General features: G+C 37.1%; 1 protein-coding gene and 1 long non-coding RNA gene across 6 annotated transcripts in view; one reads left to right on the top strand and one right to left on the bottom strand.

The window, feature by feature from the left end:
* The window catches only part of LOC308193836, a 61,200-nt gene extending 53,963 nt beyond the window's left edge, over positions 1–7,237 (bottom strand). For all 5 annotated transcript variants that reach the window (XR_013949988.1, XR_013949989.1, XR_013949990.1 and 2 more), the window contains exon 1: positions 7,008–7,237. This is a non-coding gene — a long non-coding RNA (uncharacterized lncRNA). The remainder of the gene's footprint in view (positions 1–7,007) is intronic.
* Positions 1–20,622, top strand: part of PCDH7 (protocadherin 7) — a 283,101-nt gene that overhangs the window by 60,739 nt on the left and 201,740 nt on the right. The window lies entirely within an intron of this gene.

Here is a 20,622-nt window from a genome sequence, read left to right as displayed (position 1 = left end):
TTTGTTAGTTTCAGATATAGATAGCATCTATGTTTTTATTTGAGTACTTCATGACTGAGAAGTGTGAATTTGTTGACGTTGACATTGGGTAAAGACTTTCCACAAATTGGAAAAAAAGGCATAGTATGGAAGTAACTGATACAACAGTATTGTGCAACTGTTGATCATATACTCAGTGCTGGCAATGACACAGATATGTAAAACAGATATACCAACCATTTGGGTCTCATGTTGGACACCAGAAGGCCTGTGGTGGTTTAACCCAGCAGGCAGCTAAGCACCACACAGCTGTTTGCTCACTACCCCTCAGTGGGATGGTAAAAAAAAAAGGTAAAAGTGCAAGAACTCATGGGTTGTGATAAGGACATTTTATTAAGAAAAGAAAGAAAACAAGAAGAAAAAAGAAGAAGAAAAAAAAAAGTGATGTACAATACAATTGCTCATAACCCAGTGACCAATACCTAGCCAGTCCCTGAGCTATGTTAGCCCCCACCCCAGTCAACGCCTCAGTTTTCTTATTTCAGCATGATGCCATATGGTATGGAATATCCCTTTAGCCAGTTTGGGTCAGCCGTCCTGGCTGTGCACCCTCCCAGTGCCTTGCGCACTCCCAGCTTCCTCCCTGGCAGGGTGGTATGAGAAACTGCAAGGTCCTTGACTTAGTGTAAGCACTGTTTAACAACAACTAAAGCATTGGTGTGTTATCAGCATTATTTTCCTCCTAAATCCAAAACACAGCACCATACCAGCTTCTAGGAAGAAAATTAACTCCATCCCTGTTGAAAACAGGACAATACTTTGTCCTGAGGAGCCTGTAAGAAGGAAACTATATGAGCTGTGAGAGATGTGACGTTTTTCTTGGTTCACCTTCATCCTGCCTCCAGGCCTCATTTTAAAATGTTCCCTGTGGAGGGCATTAGAAAGTTGTGAATTAAAGCTGAAGGGAGTCCGAAAGAAGCAGCCTTAGATAGTGTTGTGGAATAAAAAGCATATATTTCCAGGTGCAATTAGTCGGGTATTTCCTATGCAGAATTAAGCATCTGTACTGTAGAGTGGACAGTTAAAGGAGAATGCAAATAATACAGTTGCATGTGTCTGTAAAAATTGATGTCGTGTTGTGACGTCGTGCTGTGCTCACCTTGTGTTTCAGATGTTTAAAAGTATGTGAAGCTGGTCTGAGCATCTTGCAATGATAAGGAGTTGATAATTGCTGGTTACCCGTGGAGTTCAGTTTGTTGTCTTTCAGAGGTGATCCATTTGGATATTTTTATAAATCTGAGCATAGCTCTTGAGCAAAGCTTGTGCCTGGATTATGTGCAGACATCAGAGCATTCCCAGAGAACTTGGAGTGTCTGCAGGGAGCTACAAACAATACATTCTCTTGGACCAGGCTCTAGTTTTTCTTTATTTTTCTAATGTTGAAGGTGTATGTTTCTGGACTTAATATGAAAATTAAAAATGGTAAAAACATAGGTCTAATTCTAATAAATTGTATTTAAAATTTTAATCTCATTATAAAGTAGATTTAGTTTCTAAATATAGCATTAATTTTAAATATAAAACAATTTCATTTTGTATTGTGCTGTGGAGCACTTCCATGCAGCCTTCTACACTTTGCTTTGAATCATTCTCACTGAAATTAGAACTGTCAGTGAACAGCACCACACGGATTTTGATTTCACTCAAAAAGTTATTTCTAGAGGAATGGCTCTTGACAAATGTATACTGTTTTTATACATGTTGTTAGTGTGATTTTTATATTGTACCTGAGTTTTTTGGCTTATTGCCATCTATTCAGGGAAAAAAACAGCCTTCCAAAAATAGGGTTTACACTATGGGAAGTCAGACAGCAATGTCAGGACCTCTGCTTTACAGAATTTATTACTGTAAGTGATGCAAGAAGATGATACATTAACAAGGCTTACAAGAAGATGGAAGATTTTTGAAATGCCATTTAGTCTATTAACTAGAATTCCCTTGATATTTACTTTTTAAGATTTCTACATATATATAATACATGCATACTTATTTCCGTCCGATTGCCTATCTCAGCAAAGTTTGCATTTATGGCATGAACTACCCTCATTTCAAATGAATAGCTTATAAAGTACAGTTTACTATATAGAGTTGGGAAGTGGAAATCAGAGATCTTGCATTGTAGTATTTTTGGTGACACCGACCTGCTTTTGTGGGGTGAAAGAACTCACCTTAGCTTTCTGTGCCTTGACTGTCTTGTGTATCAAATGGATATAAAACATCTTTCATCACAGGGTGTGATGAGGATTGCTTAAATGAGTACTAATCATAATTTGTGACTTACAATGGGAATTTGCTGATTGGTGCCCTGACACTAAAAAGTTCTGGGAAGTTTCCATCTACATGTGTGCAGTGCCTTTATACATTAGAATTAAAAAACAAACAAAAACAATAATCTTAAGCTCTGGTATAATGATTTCAGTTTTGCCATTTTCAGAATACTGATTTTTTTTCCATTGCTATTATTAAAAAGGGCAGAGAATTGTCCTAGAACTGTAACCATTTAATTTTTGTTGAAGGCATTACAAATGTAGTAAAATCTTCCTCTTATAATGCTCTCGGTACAGACTCTGCTGAGTCTCTGATACTCTGGCCATGCTGAAGTGCACCAAGAGATGATTACAAACAGCTATTATGATACATGTAGGAATAGGGTTGAATCTTCAGAAATACTTGCTATAACTTACTCCAGTGATTAACTCTTTCTAAATTATGACCCTTAAGTGTCACTACTAGACAGCTGTACAGATGGTTATCCACATCTTGCAATAACCAGTGTGAATTCAGCCAGGTGGCAGGTGGGAAGGTTCTGGACATCTGTGTCATCTCTCTAGTTTGTGCATCTGTCTCTCAGGGCCTGTACAGCTGCAGTGGCTGCTTCCCTACATGCCATAACCGGAAAAAGGTAATTGGAATGCGAGTCCCCAGGCATGGATATCAGTGGCTTGCACCTGATACTGAATTCCTAACTCACTGTGTATATTGCATGTTTTCTGCACATTAACAGACCTTTTCTTTGTACAGTGTATACTTCCAAATTTTCATTATAACTCTTTGTAATACTGCATTTTATTTTAGGATAGAATACGAGTACTGCATATTTATTTTTATTTTTCCTACAGGAAACTATTGTGAATAATAATACAGGAAAAAAAAGTATTGCTATATGAAAAAAAAAAAGATCAATTTATCACTAGATCTTTTGATATTCAATTTTAAAATCCATTGAAATTCTGTTGAAGAGATTTGTGATTTGTATAGCTGGGATGGCTGCCAATCATGCTCCCTCATCTATTTTCTTATTCAAATTAATGCTGGTAAGCTTGAAATATCGTAAGTAGCTTTAGCCTCTCTGTAATCTACTTTTAATAGGAGGAGTGAAATACAGTCCATATGGTAACCTGGATGATCTGTCTTGAATTATTTCTGGGATAAAATCAAATACATACCAGAGTTTTGGTTACATATCCAATCTCAAATTATTTTATTAAAAAATAAAATCTCCTTTAAATACTCTTTGTCTAAGGCCATCTGTTGATTTCATAAATCCTATAGATAGCATCAGTTCGTGTGCTGGATAAACCTCTTCTACACTAGCCTACCATGGAGGTTAAAACATCAGAAGTGGCAGTCACAAGATGGGCTTGGAGGGCTTTTTTTCAGGGGGTTGAGTCAGACCCACTTCTGACTTGAGAGTAAAAGAAAACAGTGTCTCAGGGATTTCAGGGGGTTTTGGATCAGGTTTCAGTGTGGTAAATTGACAAATTGTCAGATACTAAGTATGACTAGATGTGGACAAACAGTACAATTCCTTATTACTTTATTTATTTTTTACATAATAGTATCAACCTGTAATAGGATAATAGCCCGTATTTTATACTTTTATTAACTGATGTGCTGCTACTAATTAAGAGAGTAGGTAACTTCACAGAGAGAAAAAAAAGTGCTTTTTATTTCTTTTTTTTTTTTCTTCAGACTATTCATTTAAGTCTCTAGGGGTCTCAGACTGGTGTTTGAAACAATAGTTTCACATTCCTGTCTCTGAACTAGTCGCTTAGAAGAATGCACATTAGAGTAACCATAATTTTGATTCCCCTTTATAATTACTGATCCAGTTCTGTATTACACTGTCAAGAGACTACTGTAGCTGCTTAAAAAGAAACCTGGCTTCAGCAATGAAAAAGCCTTCATTAAAGCTAACAGCAAGCATACAAATCTGAAAATAATTTATCACCAGGGTTGCAAGGGGTGGAGTGGGGTGCTTATAAAACAGGGCGTTCCAATCAAGCTATGTGCAGTCTGCAGTGATATAGAGAAGGACTTCTTTGATTGTCAGAAAGTGCTGTGTGTTATTAGGTTGACTGCACATTTCAATGGTGATATAAAGTGGTGTGAAAACATTGATTCTCAGTATATATAAAACTTAGCCATTTATTTTGTTTTTTGTAGACTACAGGCAGTTGAACGTACAAGAGGAGATTATATTTACTTAAACTGTTTCATTAAAGTTGGTGGGTTTCCCAAAGATATCTCTACCTGTCACTAAGAGCTGTTGATGTGGCTGTTTTCTATTATGGTATAACAGTAACATCACTTTCCTTAGAGTAATATGAGAGACTTGGATAGCATAATGGACTTCCAAGGCCTTTCAAAAACACCATTTTTTTGCTGATTTTGTATTAAATAAGTACCAGCCTGTATTTGTGGGTTAATATATGCATACCATTTGGAATGTACTTAGTGACATTATGTAATTCACAGATGTTTTATTATTCATAGTACTGTGTATTCATAGCTCTCTGTAGTCACTGTTGTGCAAAATCTAATGAGGGAATTCTGTGTGTCCTTTGCTGGCCTTTTAGACTTGTCAAACTCTCATTCAGTCAATTCAAATGACAAACAGGGGGTTATGGTGCCCTTTTCTGATTATTTTGTTATATGACTGATGGAGTGGAAAGGAGTGAAAATATTGATTTCTCTTGATTTGTGTATGTATATTTCCTGCTTTAGAAATACAAGGGAAGACATAAAAAAAAGATGTTATCTCTTCACTGTATTTGAATTGTGCTGTGGGGATAAATCATGGTTAGTAGAAGTATTAGATAAGGATTTTATGCACACTTTTCACAGGCTTAAATGAAATCCCACTCTTATAAACAGAAGTGCAGCAAAACAAAATGAGAAAGCTCCTCTGTTTTTGTTGCTGTTGTTGTTGTTTTAAATCATATTAGAAATGCTTTCTCCAGCTGGTTTACCAATTCACTCTCCTTGATTTCATCATCTGATCAGCACCACACCACTAGCTGATGAAAGTCAGTGTTACTGATTACAGTGGCATTCATCATTTTCTATTAATATAAAAAACACGATCTCTTAGTGCTGTAGTTCTACTGAGGAAATTGTAAATCATGGGAATGAAATGATGTCTGAAAAACCTCACTGGAATCAGAATTTTAATTCAGAATTTTATTACCAATTTTTCCTGATTAAAACCTCTGTTCTTTTTTGTTTTCTTTTCAATCATTCCTTTTCTCTGTGACGATTGCATTCTTCATTTCACATTTCTCATCCAGTTTCTTATCTCCATCCAAGCTTGGCTGAACTTTTTGGACTGTGGAGCTATAAACTTTCTGATGTCTGTTTTACTTTTATCACCATATTTATCATTAATTTCTTGCATGTTATCATTTTAGTTATTGCCGTGAAATATAGTAATTCGCTTGGTAAATAACCGATTCACACTGGAACATTCAGTGCATAGGTTTAGCTTGTGGATTTCTATATATATATACATAACAGGTTTTTGTTTTGCTGTTTCTGCATGGATAAGTATTCTTCCCTGGGAATGTTTGTGGTGTAAATTTAATCTCCCTCCATTTTTCCTGAAATGTGCTAGCTGAAGGTTTGTACAGGCTTGTCATCTGAGACCACCTGCCTTTGTGGAAAAGAGAGGAGCAGTCCCATGTGCTGTACCCTATCCCTGACTACAACGTCTTGCAGGAAAAAGAAAGCAGTTTGCATTGTTCTACCTTTCTGTATTGTGCTAGTGATATTCTTGCCTTTGCAGAGTCTGGGATCAGTATTAGAAAAGTAAATACATTGAATAATGAATTTGACAGTTTTCTAAATGCGATACTTTTCCACTTCAAGTGTTTGTGAAACTGTGCTTTTGATTTATTTAATATTCAATCATTCACTTTGATGTTCTCTATACCGCTTCAGTAAGTAAACATGTAAAACCCTTTGGAGCTTCATAAACTTCAGTCAAAATGCCCATAGGAGAGTGATGACAAACCCAAGGAACACAGATAGTAATGTAAAATCTGATACGTATGAAAAAGTTGAGATTTCTGCCACATTTAAGAGGAGTGAAAGCATCTGGTGGGAAAGTGATTTTTAATCTCCCACATCCACTGAACTTCATTAATGTGAGATTTGCTCTTGAAAACATCCTTCCTTCTGTGCTGCCACTCTGTCTTCTGGGGCTGTATCAGTGGCTGACAAGCTGTGGTCTTCACACTTGATGAGGATACAATATTCCAAGTTGCTTTCCAGAGCTGTGTTATATTCGGGATGTTTTCAATTAAGACTGATAATGTGAACATTGGGTGGTCCAAAATCCACTTTGAAGTCTCACAGTGATCCGTGGTCAAAATTTTTAAGGAGTTCCTGATCACTCAGTAAGCATAAAGGCAGACTACGTAACAAAACAGTTTATTTTGCTCCAACTTGAAAAATTTCATGGAACAGCAAGCCAACAATGCTTTGCAATATAGTTTACATAAAACCCCCCAGATTATGAAAAAGGCCTCTTCTGGAGCCCTGGTGAGTATCTATTTGTCCGAGCAGAACTCCTGCTGCATGCAGCCAACGTACCTCATTCTAATGATGTGCTCTGCATGTATGCGAGTGTGTGTATGCAAATATAGCACATGGATAAGAGTGTGTCTAAGACCGGCAAAGAACTTTACCTGTTTTTGTCCCAAACTCGGGCATGACCGCGTTGAACAGAGCCCTGCAGAGCCGGACCGGCGGGCCGCCTTTCCCTGCTCCCCCTCTCGGTTTGGGAACACCAGTTGGGGCAATTTGCTGGGGGAAAGCAGTGTGGGGGACCACCGTGAACCTTCCCGAAGCTTCCAGAACAACAAAGCACACAGTTACCGCCCCGAGGGTGGTCCCGGACCGAGCACACTGCATAAAGGTGAGCTCGGACGGTCGCTGGGGTCGACCTTCCCCGTGCGGACCGAGGCTCTGGGTCGAGACGGCAGCGCTGGATCCAAGGGCAGTGATAACTTCCTCCTATCCCCCAGGGCTTCTCTCCTTTTTTTTTTTTTTTTTTCTCTCCTTTTAATCGTTTCCTGGGAGTTTAATGCCTATGCTAAAACACCATTATCTATTATCTGCGGCACTTGTTGATAGTCGTTAGGCGCCGCCCAGTTCTGCCGTAAAGCAGCCGGTCAGGGGTTAAGGCCTGTGCCGAACGCCTGCGTCGGCAGGTCTGTTGGTAGAAGGAGCCGATAAATTGTTGGAAGTGCCCAGAGGTCACAGGGATAGCCCTATTGCCGGGCGGTGATGAAGGCTTGCCTCCCTCGCAGCCCACCGGGTGTTGCCTCAGGTACTATGAGGCTGTGGAAGGGCGTGCTCCAGAGGGGGCCTTAACGAGGTTGCTCCTTTCTTCCCCAAACACTTGGGGAACTGCAAAACAGACTTGAAAAATCGTTGTTGCAACAACTTATGTCCAGCTCAGTTTCCTGTTGTGTGTCTCAAGTTCTCTACATTGATCTTTGATTCATTACTATTTACGCTATGTATTAATCTGAAGAGATGATTGGTATATCCCTTCTTATTGCTCAGTAAGCAGGAGATTAGGGTTTGTCCCCTTCTCCTATTCATGTACTCTTTTATGATGTTCAGAACAGCTCAGTAGCTTTGTGATCAGTTGCTTTTTAATCATATTGAAGTTGCATTTTTATCATATTGAAGTTTAACATAAAAAAGTTAAGGTTTGAACTCCATCCTAAACTATAGGGTAATCTGTGAGATGAGACGTGAGTGCATGGTTCCACATGTGAACAGAGCATCTGTGAGCAGTGGCTGAGTTTGTTACTGATGTCGCAAAACGGCACAAAACCTGTAATGCTGGAGAAGAAATGTTTAAAGGAGCATGTCCTTCTGCAGAGTTACGTACATGCAAGTGAACTTCCAATGTGAACCCTTGCTGCACAATCTTTTTAAAAATAATAAATTATAATCTGTTAAGAACAAGGAAAACTTGAAATCTTTTGACTATGTATGTCAAGTTGATGGCTTTGTATTAAATTCAGGATGCATTTCAGGTAGTAGAGGATGACAGTTTTACATCAGTATTAATGTGTTAACTCTTTAAAAGAAACTTTGTGTGTGCACACATATAGTGGGACACACAGAAACACCTCTTTTATTCAAATTTAATAGGGACATACAGGTGGGACACTTGTGAGATCATTGATTTCATTGGTAAGCACTAGAGACCATGATCCAGGCTTTTTGTTGTTCTTTTGATTAGGTTTTGATTCAATAATAACAGTTTTTAATAAATATACCTGAAAGAGACAGTGATAAACTTGCAGAATGTATCGTATTGTTTTCCGTGATGAGTAATGGATAAATGCTTTTAACAATTTTACACCTATATTTGAAGAGTGATAGAAAATAACCAGGATTTATATTAAAGGAATTATGTGTTCTTTGAGGATGATGATACTTTCTAGCTTTTCAGTGAATTCTTTTTCATATCTGGATGGGAAACTAAATGGACATTGTTAAATCTCGCTCAGACAGAATGATAACATCTTTATTTCACCCCGTACAAGGACATCAAGAAAACTTCCAGTCTCGGAGATCACATTAACATACGCAGGAGCTAAACAAAAGTTAAGATTGTGTCACAGGTTCCTTGCCAGCATGATAGCAGGTTCCAGATTTAGGTCTGATGAAAATAAATCAAAAGAATGTATATTCTACACAATGTATTAAAAAGTGCTCAGGGCAAACTGTCTCCCACTTGGTTTTAAATAAAATAAATTGTCAAAAGCAGTAGTTTCTCCTAAAGGTATGTTCACCCTCCCCACCCCCAAGTTTCTTTTTCATTCACTGGGCTCCCTTATTGGAGATAGTTTTGGATTTTTCTGTTTCAGATTTTTCTTTTTGTGTATGTAGAAAATGCTCCAAGAGAGTAATACAAAGAAGGTGGGTGAGACAGCTGATACCTTGAAACAAGGCTGCTTACTTTAATATTAGAGGGAAAAAATGGAGAAACTACAAATAATGAACAAAATCCAGTGCGTGGTTCTCTAAAAGAACACTTTGGTCTCTATGTAAATAGGTTCCAATACTCAGACATGAATCCAAAACATAATAAAACTTCTCAAAAAGAGAGTGTTGAAGGAAATTAACTGCTTTAAAATAAAAAATGACATCCTTCACATATTCTGCGTATGTTCATGCTGAAGAGAGGAATTTGGAAAGACTATCCTCTGGCGAAAAAACAGTCACAATGAAATGAAGACTTGAAAAGATCTCTTGTGCTTACTTAAAGTTTAGAAAGTGAGTTTTACATTTCACCCTAGAAACTTGATACTGTTTCATTTTTACATAGCATCATTTTTAATGTGTTAAATTAAAAATATAAGGTAATAGGTGCCTTGAAGTAAGCACAAAAATACAGTTCACTTGACTGCTGTTGATGTTGTACATTGCAGGAGAGCAGTTTGATTGTACTCTTAATGTGCTGTTAAGGTAACAACAATCCTTGAGTAGAATGGCTAGGAGATTGTTATGGTTTGATGTAATGTATTTATTCTGACAAAGAAACAGACGTTTTAAGCAAATTAATTGTTTGGGGGAGATGCTTAGGGAGAAAAAAATATATTTTGTGTATTTATACTTCCTGCTAACAGTCTCCTTCAAAGTACTTTGTGTGTTCTCCTGGCTAGGGCTGGAAATACTCTGTTCTCAGTATGCAAAGGTAGTCAGTCTTTAGTCTCTTCATCTTTTTAATCCTGGTCCCTGATCCATACAGGAGCTTTGTCCTCCAAATGTGAGAAACATTCCTCCTCTCTGAGGAGTTCCACCAGCATTTGGGTCTTTTGACCTCAGAATCTTTGCCTTTTTTGTTTCTTTGAAAAAGCTGGCACACTTTTAGGCCGTTCAGAGAACAACTGCTGTGTATTTTGGGTAGTATGCCAAAGTTATTTTCTTTCCGTTGAGGATTGCAATGAAAAGCCTGCAAAATGTAACCAAATACTTATCACTGTTACTGAATAAGTGTTTGGCTAAAGTAAGAGACATGCAGTTGTAAACACCCATGTTTAAAAATAGTATTAATGCTGTAGTTCCCATATTTATCAGGCAGGTAAAGGAATATGACTTAAAATTTTGTTTAGATTATCTTTTTTCATATCTTCTGAGGATGACTTCCATCCTGGCAAACATACAGAAATCCTTTCCCCTATTATACACAACATGATGTATAAAGCATGAAGAGATGAAGTTTTTTCAGGGTGAACCTAGGGATGCTTAGAGGAAAACAGCAGAAAGGAGCTAAGGAGTGTAAGAAAAGGAAAATTCATGGATACAAACTTGCAAATGTTTCAAACTTAATTCTGTCAACGTTTGTCATATTTGTCTGTGGTTTCCACCTACAAGACAGAGATGTAGTTCTTACAATTGTTATGAATCATTCACCTTTTCAGTTTCAAAAGCATTGATATTTGTAGTTTAGCTTAAAGAAGAAAAAAAAAAGTACTTTAAATGAAATGGTAAATAGGATATGTTCTTAGTTGTTACAATGAGACATTCCCTGCTAATAGCCTACAGGACATCTCTGGCAACATTATAAATCTTTCTAACCTTTCTATCCCAATTTGGCAGTAGTTGTGAGGATATTTGTTTAGGGCATTTTAAGTATGAGGATAACAAAGATGCTAGGCTATAAAACAAATACGACAACTAGCATTTTTAACCTGTGTGAATTGGGAAAGGATTTGTGCTTTATATCAGAGGTATTTCTTGAACGCCAAAGGCACGGAGTAATGTACCTATGACTTGCTACAGTGCCAGGCTTATTGTATTGTTTCACGACTCCTACATTCTACAAAGCTGCATGAAATGCAGAATATTTTCCATGTTGGCACATACAGACTCTCAAAGTGTTAATTAGGTTTTTGCTCTGGTGTAGTGTTACAGAAGAATCTCAACCTCATCTATCTTCATCTAGAGCAGAAGGGAAAGTTATAGAAATAGCATATAAACCCTTGGCAGTCAGGAATAGGAAGTTCTTATTGCATTTAACAGCAGAGGTACTGGTTGGCCTGAAAGGACACTTCACTTGCCCCTATGCTCACGCTTAATGGCTTAATGCAGGGCATTCTGGAATTTGGAGGCTTTGGAGAGGTAGGAGGCAAAGAAATCTTAGAATATGTACAGCATGAATAAAGTGAAATTAAGAACATGAAGAAAGAAACGACTTCTCCAGTCCTCATCAGGAGACAAACACATAAATAAATGCACTAGTAGGTAAATAAGTAAAGTTTTATAAGGCAAGTATGAAACCAAATGTGAAGGTGTTTTCTAATTCTTTATACAAATAAATTTGCAAAATCAAAGTGCTGTTAGCGTTTAAATAGGCAGTGAAACTGGGCGAGTGCAATCCCACTGTCATGTCGCAGTATCTTCCTCTTTCATGTTTCTGTTTATTTGCTATTCAGGATGCATTTACTTTGGATTTTGAAATAAAATTAAAGAGTAAGAGAGAAATTAGGTGTTATTTGTGGTCAGAATGATAATTGAAGTTTGAAACAGCCTCCCCTGCTGCGATACAGGCACAAGAAAAGGAGCCAAAAAATGGTTCAAAGGGTTTGCAACTCATGTACCAAAGGAAGTAGTGTATTTGTTGATGCTTGTCCTTTGCCCACAGAAACTCTTCTGTATATGTACCTCATAATTAGGGATTCGTGTGCCTGTGGGGAGGGTATGCAGCCAGGGAGCAGCCTTTATGCACAGCATGCTACCCTAGCAACCTGATAGATTTCCAGCAGAAATGTGTGTGGGAGTTAATGCTGATCTTTGCAAAGTTAACCCATTTTTAGAGAGAAGTCTGCACAGCTGTCATAGACTAGTCAGTATGGTATATGGCTTCTGTAATCCATAGGAAAAGAACTTGGGTGGTTTGTATTCATACTTAGTGTGTTTACCTGGCTTTTTCTTCCCTCATCCACGAAACCTCTCTATGGAGAGATGTGACATCAGCTGCATGAGTTCATAGCTTGATTGCACAGTCAGTGACTGTCCTAGGCTTGCCATTTATTTCTGACCTAAATGTGGTAAGAGATTTGAGGGTGTTTTTTTCACAGTTACACCAGATCACCCTTTTGAAAAGTGGATTTCCTATTTACCATTCTAGTGCTTCAGAAGAAGCCTGAGGAACTCTTAAATAATAGTTTCTGTTAATGCATGACATTAAAAACTTCAGATATCCAGGACCAGCTTTACAAGGAACTGAGCTGTCCATGCTGCAGTGGTGGGATGGCCAGCAAGCAGAAACAGACCTCCAAAGCTGAGTGCTGCCAGTCCCAGTCAGAGCCCTAAAACTAACTGGAATATAAGGAAAGGTAACTGAGCACAGAATTGAAAAAGGAATGGATGAGGCAAGGAGATGGATTCATAGGTCTCACTGAAAAAGGACTCCAATAGCAATAGTTGGCTGGAACCAGAATGGTCAGGCTTTGTGCATTTGCACTTTACTCCATTCAGAGCTAGAAAAGCATCGCTATTACCGAGTGAATAGTATGTGTATGTCTTGTGGCTCTGCTAATCTCATTCAGTATTCTTAAGCCATAGAGTAGAATACCCAAATGTGGGTGCACAGAGGGTGGGAAATTGTTTAATGGTCAAGTGTGAAAGAATAGGACTGTGGAGACTGTTTTCTATGTCTTTCACAGGCTGTAGAGATTATCTGCAGTTTGCATAATTTAATTTTGAACCACCAGAGGAAAAATTCAGGCATGCAATTTCTGCTGTTTTCTTTCCCCAAAGGAAAGCATTGCTGCACCACGTTCTACCCACTTGTCTGATATCCTCATTGCTCAGCAGAAAAACAAAACAAAATGTGAATTGTACACAGTCTCAGTAACATAAATCAATAAAAATCTTGATTTTGGAGAATTTTTTTCTGTAGTGAAAAGACTTTTCACGAAGATAAAAATGCAAAGCTTTTAGAGTCATATACAGGAGAGAGTTTAAAGCTCTGGTTTTACTTAACTTCAGTAGGTTTATCAGGAATAGAAGTTGAGAGCATCTCTCTGAAAGTTGTGTCTTTCCTGTACTAGCTTGTAAAACCTCAAAATTTTATCAGTTCATTCTAGTTAGGATCCCTGGATTATTTCCTAAGAGAAACTTCCTAAAGCTGTTTGGCCTCTATATTCTGTTATTTTCACGGAGAAGAATTGCAGTTGGTTTGTACATAAACTGTGCTGGTTCGGAGTTCTAACTCCTTTCTCTCTGGTTTCATTCATCTTTTCTTTCTGCCTCTAGTAAAAATATTGTTCTCTCCAAGTAATACTAAATTTGGGATGAAAGGAAGTAGGCTACCCTACAGTACAAAAAGGACATTAAACTGTTGGAGAGTGTCCAGAGGAGGGTGACGAAGATGGTGAAGGGCCTAGAGGGGAAGACGTATGAGGAGCGGCTGAGGTCACTGGGCCTGTTCAGCCTGGAGAAGAGGAGGCTGAGGGGGGACCTCACTGCAGTCTACAACTTCCTCGTGAGAGGGATTGGAGAGGCAGGTGACCTATTCTCCGTAATCACCAGTGATAGGACCCGTGGAAACGGTGTTAAGCTGAGGCAGGGGAAGTTTAGGCTGGACATCAGGAAGAGGTTCTTCACCGAGAGGGTGGTTGCACACTGGAACAGGCTCCCCAGTGAAGTAGTCACTGCACCAAGCCTGTCTGAATTTAAGAAGCGATTGGACTGTGCACTTAGTCACATGGTCTAAACTTTTGGGCAGACCTGTGTGGTGCCAGGAGTTGGACTTGATGATCCTTATGGGTCCCTTCCAACTCAGGATATTCTATGATTCTATGATTCTATACCCTGTGGGAAGTTTTCTGCATCTTTCTGGCATTCCTGGGATGCCTAACTCTTCCCATACAAGAACTGTATAAGTCTCCAGATAACTTGTGTAAAGCAAAAAAACAAAATAAGAAGGATGAAGAGTTATTGTGATGCAGTGGTCTGGTATGATGCATCTCTGTTTTGTATAGAGAAATCCGAGGTATATTTTTTCTGTTGCTTCACTGGGGAAAGGGGTAGTTCAAAGCCACTTTTAAGCAGAGAATACAGTAAACAGCACAGTATACTCTCAGTTGTTTAATTGCATATTAACTATCTGAAAATGATAGTTAAATGCCTGTTAAACATCATTTTCTTTACCTGGTTGGAGGTGGAAGATTGGTTTAAACTATTGTAATTCCCTTTATAGATAATAAATCTTTCTGTGTTAACTGTTTTTTTATCAGTCTTTCGACCTCCTTCGAAGTTTTTATATTGTTACCTTTCAGTACTACCACATATTGGATCCCCTTCCACATAAAGTCAATGGGATTTCAGTGAAATCCCAACTAGAACTGCAGGACCATTAATCTGTGATACCAAGAAGGAAGGTTTAGCAAGGTTTTCTACGGATATCTGCATTGGTCTACTGGGTCCACTGTAGAGTATTATTGGTAGATAAGACTAACAATGGGGCTGCACACCTGTTGCTTTTTCTTATTTTTTAGTAATGGAAAAATATGGAACTAGAATATTCAGTTTTTATTTTGCACTTCAGATACTTAAAACTAACATTCAAAGTGGTATTTTTGCCTTGTAAGTATGAAACTTCTATGAATATTGTCTAAATGAAATTTAGACTAGTGAAAGGAGGCCTTTAATGTAGTATTCATCAGTAAGTAATTGCTTGTACAAAACATTTAACTAATAAGAACATAATCATTGGTATTTAGACTGGTTCTGGCCCCTTGAAAACAACTCATTAAAGTAAGAAAGTATTCATCTCACACCTGGGTGAGTTCATCAGGCACCTGAATGTGAAAGATACAAATAATCCTTTTCCTCTTCACCATGACATGCATAACTGTGGAAGTTAATTCTTTTGTTTTCAAAATTAAGACATATTTCAATGATAAAAAGTTCATTCTGTATATTTCTGAACTGGATGCCTTCGCATTTGTTTGTGTTGAGCTTTAAGACTTGTACTCTCACAGTAATGAACGTGATTTTTCTCTTCTTAGTAAATCTCTCACAGATCAATGCCTGATGGAATTTAATATGTACATTCTTTTCTAGTAACCTGCTTTAGATTTTTGCACTGTGTCAGTCTCTTTCCAATAAAGATACCAAAAAAAAAATTGTTCCTGTTTAGCAAGAAGGTTTAAGAGCCCTGCATCCTTTATCAACATTTGTGCTTGTATGATACCGGGATATCAGTGTTCACACTGACCCTGAACTTAAATTTTCTTCACATATTTCTTCTGTCACCATAGCCACATTTTATCCAGAGCTGTTGCTCCATCTCTCTCTCAGTCCCATAGTACTGTCTTAAGAAACTGATTTGAGTCCAGCCTTTGAATGTTGCTTCCTGCTTTTCACAAGCAGTAGTAATTACTACTAAGGTTCAGTAATTACCGCTGTGGGGAGTGGCAGCCCAATGCTAGTACTTTTCCACTGACTCCCATTCAAATTCCAGGCATTTAAAAGGCTTTTCAAACATTCATCTATCTTCATTTGCTTTGCTTCTCATCCAGTTCCTCTAACACCTGCCCCATCCTTCCTACAGTGTCATGCCTGCTGGTGTGAAAATATGTTCTTTTGCGTACTTGTGTGAAAAAGCCTACTTGCATTTCTCCTTCTGATCAAGCCTTAATTGCCTTTCCAAGGTTAATTCGAAAGTCGTATTTTTATAATTTTAATCATTTTTTCAATAATCTTTATATACATGTGCTTTCTGTAATGCTGTTACAGAAGTATGTTACACTGCATACTTAAGTCTGTGTTGCTCTTGTAATACATGTCAAATTGGATTGCTATTATTTTGACTCCATTTCTGTATTCTGGGATTGTTGGTCTTACTAAAGTGTATATCAGGTACTTAGAGTGATTGCTGTGGTTCTGTTCTGCGTGGAAATTGAGGAAGTTTGCATGATACAGCAAATACTGTCTTCTGGCAGGAGTGCCTCCACTGTGACAGCACTGCTATGTGCTTTTACCTTGGCTCATGTCTTTTCAAACTTACCTTCCAAAAGTCAATACTGCAGCAGGAGAAGAGCTAAAGGCATGGAGCTTGAGAGCACTTTAGGGCACTAAATAAATCTCTGGAGCACTTCAACCAAGGGTGCTGATACAGCCTACCAAGAATATGGGATTACCAAATTACAGTGTATGTTCTCACAGTACTTCTATGAAAGCAAGTCAATGGGGAAGAGTTTGAGAGGACTATTTCAGAGAGTTAAAGTGGCTGAGCTGAAGCACGAATGGAGTGGTTTTTTTCCCTGGGTATGGGGAAGATCTTCACTTGGCTTTGATTATTGACATTTCTAAAGGGCCAAAAGCAAGAACATGATCACACATAGGGATTTAGAATAAAGTCTTACTTTACCCATAGCAAGATTATGTGGAAAGAAGAGCAAGAGTAAGAGCACTTCAGATGAATCCAATTTGTAATTTCAGTTGTATTTGCCTAGTAGTATTTTAGCCATGCATATATGACTATTATGAAAGAATCACAAATAACCTTTAGGAAGTTTCTTGACAGGCATTTGCAGCAAACGTTTCAGGTTCCTTGTAGGACTTGTTTCAGCTGGAGTGTTTTCATCACTGTTACAAAGATTTCTCAGAGTTTTGATGTCCTTCTCTTTGCTCATACTTACGTTAAACTGATGTACATCTCCGTTTACATAGAATGGAGAGCAGGATATCCCTGTCTAAGACACTTGAAGTTTTCCATGCAATCTGCATTACAAAACAACATACTGTGCATTGCAGAGAACCCTGTTGTGCATCTTTCAGCTGGTGACTATATTGCCTGTTATTAGGAAGGTTGACAGTTGTTGCTTCAACTCAAGATTTTTTTTTTGCTACAGAATAATGACACTACATGGTACTTCAGATATGTGGCTCCCTTACAACTCAGGTAATCCTTTCTGTGAGAGGTTACATAAATATGGTTGGCTTAGGCTGCTTTTCTAGAAGCTTAAGAATTCATACTGTTACTTTGAAAGTTCAAAAAGGTTGTAGTAATTTAACATTCTGAGTAATTTTTCCAATTGCATTCCAAAGCTTGTTAATGTCTGAGCAATTGTTAAGCATGTAGATCTTACTATCCGGTGTGCTTTGTGTCCCCTACACCATCAATGTCCAAGTCACTGCTTTTCAACGTGTTACAGGATTTTCAGAATTTGAAGAAATTGATTGAAGCAGTGTTTAGTTCATATGACAAACTCTTCTTATGATATTCTTAAGCACTAATACAAAGGCATAAGTAAAAATTATTTAATATTATTTACTGAAGCGTTATTATGCTATTAAATAATAAGATTTTATAAAGTTGTATATAATGCTTTGGACTATCATAAGGCTTTTATATATCTTTAAGTTTTTAAGTATTACACGGTTTAGTAAGTATATGCATCTCATTGCTCATTAATGCTTCTGCTACCATCAAGATAAAAGGCATAATCTTCCCTTAAGAGTCCATAAAGATGGAGCAGCTGTCTTTGGATAAAGCAATCTTTGCTGAGTTTAAGCAGCTATTTAGGTCTGTGCAGAGAAGAACATGCTGGTAAGATGAATTGTGTCCAGGAAAACAGAATTGCAATTTGTCTTCTGCTATGTCATTATTTCCACTACACTCTACTACTCTTGGATCTGAGACAATCACTGCCCTTCCCATCAGTAAGCGATGGCAAGCAAAATTAAAAAATTTTCTCATCTTTTTGGAAAAGTTGCACTACCTAATTGAGAGCTGGAATAATCCAAGCAAAAAGCTTAATTACTGTTTACGAAAGAAAAATAAGCTTTTTCCTTTCAATTAGAACAACAAAATTTAGTTGTATAGGTGGACATTTCCCATTTGGTCTGTTTGGCACGCTTGGTCTGTTATAAAAACCTTCACAAATTTTCAGTTGAGTTGACTTTCATAGTATGAGAGCCAATTGCCTCTTTCTTCAGGAGAATGGTGGTAAAACTGTTTTCCTGCTTTCTTAGATATTCTTTCTAGGTTTTTCATTATGTTTAAATCTGTGTATAATTTCATTGTCTTCCATATGACTGCTTACTTGCTGAGTTTAGTACATACATAAATGATAGGTCCCTATTACTTGCTTTTATAATTATAAACTCATGGATTTGCAAAAAAGATGAGTTACCTGTTTTTTAAATTCATAAATCATTTTGATCTTAAATTCTCTAAGTGCTGTAAATTTAAACATACTTTTAGAAAATGAAAAACAAGGTTAATAAAGTTTAATAAATAATAATGTGAGATTAATAAAAGCAAGTGAGACAGTGAAAATGAATTTTGATAATGTAAAAACAAAAAAACTGCTTTATATTGATGAGCACTTCCTGCATTGTAACTTTGCATTGTAAGCATTAAGTAAATGCTAGATGAGGAATTATTTGTTTGTTTATTTTCTGAGGATGGCATATTAAAATGTGAGCTCATTTAAAATTCTGCTTAGTCTAAAGAAATTGATTTTTTTTTTAAAGCAAATGACAGATGGAAAATCTTGCCATGTCTGTCTGAGGTGAAGAATAGAACCTGCATACTCACCTGTTACAGTAACTATGTACATTTCAATCCTACTTTGAGATGTTTAGTCTTGTAGTAATAGATATGCAAATCTTAAAAAGGAAAAAATGCCATAAACTATGATGCTTAATGAGGTAGTAAGGCACATCTTGTTTTCAAAGAAATCATGATTCAATGAAATGTCTCACAGGATTCAACAAAGTGCAAATTAATTCTTTATGAGAACTTGCTTTGAGTCTACATTAACTTTTCTGCTTTCTTCTTCCTCTGTAATACGAGGAAAAAAAATCATCGTACCACACCAGTTCCTGCTTCCTGCTCATTAAATGTCTTTTTAATTCATTTTATTGTTTACTTTTAATTCCTGAAATGCAGTTGAAGTTTCATCTAGTCTGTCCCTTCTCTGTCAACAATGATACTCCTTTCCTCCTGTGCTTTGCTCATCCAAGATTTTCTCTTACATTATTGGACTTCTGTTTGAAACCAGGGCCTTTGCAGTTGGTTGGTTTATCACAATAAAAATTGCTTTTTGTATTTTTTGACTGTGAAAGCAAGGCACGTACTTCCAATATAGAGAAGTTTTAAAAATCCATGTACATACCAGAACCTTATACTAAATCAAAAATCAGTGAAATTGCAGAATTTTATTAATCTTTATTAATCCTATTTCCTTAGGATTTTTGTTCTTAGCTTCTTTCCAGAGATGATTAAAAAAAATAATTAAGATACATAGTTTAGAAAAGTATAAAAAATGAAACTTTTTTTACATACAGACTGAACAAAACTTAGTTCAGAACACAGTTGTAGAACTACATATACATATAATAAGTACAGACAAGGATTGCTAAGAATACCTAAAAATTAAGAACATACTCAAGAGCTATTTTATTTCCTTCACTTTTTTATCTTGTATTCTACATTTTTAAAATTCTTCTTTGCGTGTCATGTTTATTTGCCATTCAAGGAAGTTTCAGCAAGCTCTCTCAACGTCTTAATGAATTTCAGCAAAACTGATTCACAAGTGAAGAAAGAGGGTGTTACAGGGGGTGGGAGAGTTATTTTAAGTAAATGCCTACATAGGTTTCCTTTTCATCTCCTTAAGTGGGTGAGATGGCATTCACTAGTTAATGGACAGTTTCTAGCTGGCAGGATTCTTCTAAGAAAATAGAGATGCAAAGATGAATCCTGAATAATGACGCACCACTCAGGTGTGCAAGTAGAATTATGATAGAATTTAATGTAAGATAATAAAATTCTTGGCCTTTTCCAACTTTAATGAATCACATATGTATGATAGCAGACACAGCTAAAATAATTGAAGCAATGAAGATTTTGTTTACTGCTGAAGGAGGAACACCTGTACACAGCCGGAGAGAGGTTTAAAGAGGGGATGCTATTTCAGGGTTTATCTGCTACAGACACATGGAGTATAAATTATAACAGGACAACTTGTTATTTTACATACTCAAACACATATTTAGAACACATTTTAAAGACCTCTGTTTTAATCTGTTATTTCCCTACTTGAGTTAATTCTTACATCCAGTGTAAAATTCACTGTGCTCACTTGGATTACTTTTCTGTTTCAGTAGTATTCAGTCATAGACCAGGACATAGAGCTGTCATTAAAACATGACATGGATTAGAGAAGTAAAAGATCTAAAATACCACGTTGCACAAATCTTTCAAGACAAAGTGCGCTACTTTACTAGCAGTTTTTTTATTTTGCATCTCTCTTG

Source organism: Anser brachyrhynchus (genome assembly GCF_964034855.1).
Source record: "Anser brachyrhynchus genome assembly, chromosome: 4".
NCBI classification, from domain to species: Eukaryota; Metazoa; Chordata; class Aves; order Anseriformes; family Anatidae; genus Anser; species Anser brachyrhynchus.
Note: the sequence above shows the minus strand (reverse complement) of the source record. Positions and strands in the feature narration are given on the sequence as shown.